General features: G+C 48.8%; 1 long non-coding RNA gene across 1 annotated transcript in view; it reads left to right on the top strand.

Annotated features, from left to right (window-relative positions):
* Positions 1-1,374: 1,374 nt before the first annotated feature.
* LOC105543700 overlaps positions 1,375-2,479 on the top strand; it is a 26,250-nt gene continuing 25,145 nt past the window's right edge. Inside the window, exon 1 of the long non-coding RNA XR_001006661.1 lies at positions 1,375-1,427. This is a non-coding gene — a long non-coding RNA (uncharacterized LOC105543700). The remainder of the gene's footprint in view (positions 1,428-2,479) is intronic.

The following is a 2,479-nucleotide window of genomic DNA, read 5'->3' on the forward strand; positions in this document are numbered from 1 at the left end:
AATCACATTGTCAAGTCCAAACAAATTGGAGTCATGAGAACACCAAGCAGAAGGGCTCATGCTTGCATGTCTGATATAGGGACTGTCTCAAGGACTTTCGAAAATAACCCCACAAGGCCAGGCATGGTGGCTCACACCTGTAATCCAAGCACTTTGGGAGGCCGAGGCTGGCCAATCACTTGAGGTCAGGAGTTTGAGACCAGCCTGGCCAACATGGTGAAACCCTGTCTCTACTGAAAATACAAAAATTAGCCGGACGTGGTGGCATGTGCCTGTAGTCCCAGCCACTCGGGAGACTGAGGCAGAAGAATTGCTTGAACTCGGGAGGGAGAGGCTGCAGTGAGCTGAGATCGCACCACTGCACTCCAGCCTGGGCGAGACAGAGTGAGACTCCGTCTCAAAAATAAATAAATAAATAAATAAATAAATAAATAAATAAATAAATAAAATAACTCCACAAGGCCAGGCATGGTGACTCACACCTGTAATCCCAGCACGTTGGGAGGCCAAGGTGGGAGGATCACTTGAACCCAGGAGTTTGAGACCGGGCTTGGCAACATGGTGAGACCTTGTTTCTACAAAAAATGAAAACAAAATTAGCTGGGTATGGTGGGGGCATGCTGAAGAAATTTATGCTTGGGAACTGAGGCAAAACTCCCTTCCTTTTTGTTCCCAGATAGCTGTAATTCCACAACCCTGTGTCATAGCCTCATACATAAGCCAGGTTCCTACAATGGCAAAGAGCATATACCTCCCTAGATGGTCTCCCTCACAAATTGCTTGCCAGGAAATTCCTCATTAGCCTCTAAATCTTTCAGCATAAACACTCCCCCTGTAAACCAGCCCTAATCCGAGTTCTGTGAAATCTCATACTGACAATGTTGATTACAAGCTCATCTTCCCAATTATAGAACAAGGAAGGGACCAGGAATCATCCCTCCACCTATCATGAGACAGATGCATAATTGACTTTTTCCTCCACTCCCTCTTTTCAAATGTTTATTGTATCTTACATAAAATGTAGATTTACCAAACACTAATGAGAACCTCACAAAAAAAGTAACCATTTGCAGCAGGGTGCGGTGGCTCATGCCTGTAATCCCAGCACTTTGGGAGGCGAGTGCATCACTTGAGGCCAGGAGTTCAAGACCAGCCTGGCCAACATGGTGAAACCCCATCTCTACTAAAAATACAAAAATTAGCCGGGTGTGGTGGTGCCCACCTGCAATCTCAGCTACTCAGGAGACTGAGGTGGGAGAATCGCTTGAGCCTGGGAGGTGGAGATTGCAGTGAGCTGAGATGGACCCACTGGACTCCAGCCTGGGCAACACAGTGAGACTCTATTTCAAAAAATAAAGTAAAATAACCATTTGCTGGACTGGGCTCAGTGGCTCATGCCTGTAATCTCAGCACTTTGGGAGGCCGAAGTGGACAGATCACGAGATCAGGAGATGGAGACTGTCCTGGCTAACACGGTGAAACTCCGTCTCTACCGAAAATACAAAATATTAGCTGAGAGTGGTGGCACGCACCTGTAGTACCAGCTACTTGGGAGGCTGAGGCACAAGAATCGCTTGAACCTGGGAGGCAGAGGTTGCAGTGAGCTGAGATCGCGCCACTGCACTCCAGCCTGGCGACAGAGCGAGACCCTGTCTCAAGAAAAACAAAACAAAACCAAACCAAAAACATTTGCCTCACTGCCTCTCCTTCTGCTTTATTTTCCTCTTGCATGCTTTCTTCCCTTAAATACTGAGTTCCTGGCCAGGCGCAGTGGCTCATGCCTGTAATCTCAGCACTTTGGGAGGCCATGGTGGGTGAATCATCTGAAGTCAGGAGTTCAAGATCAGCCTGGTTTCGACCAGTAGAGATGGTGAAACCCCGTCTCTACTAAAAATGCAAAAATTAGCCAGGCACAGTGGTGCATGCCTGTAATCCCAGCTACTGGAGAGGCTGAGGCAGGAGAATCACTTGAACCTGCTAGGCAGAGGTTGCAGTGAGCTGAGATCACGCCACCACACTCCAGCCTGGGTGACAGAGCAAGATGCTCTCTCATAAAAAACCCCAAAATTCACATCTGGCAAGCCTAGGCTGCTCCACCCCCTCCTTACCCCTAAGCCTAAGCAAGTTGCACACAGTGCTCCTCCTGCCTTCCCTACAAAAAGGGGTACAGACATGTAGAAAGAGCCCGACAGACTCTGGCTCTAGATGTCTGTATCCCCACCCACAGTGTAAGCTCCTAGAAAGCAGGTGGAGAACTGTGTTATGACCCTGAACAGCCCCGTATGGTGACAGTTGTAACTTTTTTTTTTTTTTTTGACAGAGTCTCGCTCTGTCGCCCGTGCTGGAGTGCAGTGGCCGGATCTCAGCTCACTGCAAGCTCCGCCTCTCGGGTTTACGCCATTCTCCTGCCTCAGCCTCCCGAGTAGCTGGGACTACAGGCGCCCGCCACCTCACCCGGCTAGTTTTTTGTATTTTTTAG

The sequence above is a fragment of the Mandrillus leucophaeus genome, unplaced genomic scaffold (assembly GCF_000951045.1).
Source record: "Mandrillus leucophaeus isolate KB7577 unplaced genomic scaffold, Mleu.le_1.0 Scaffold29, whole genome shotgun sequence".
In the NCBI taxonomy this organism is placed as follows: domain Eukaryota; kingdom Metazoa; phylum Chordata; class Mammalia; order Primates; family Cercopithecidae; genus Mandrillus; species Mandrillus leucophaeus.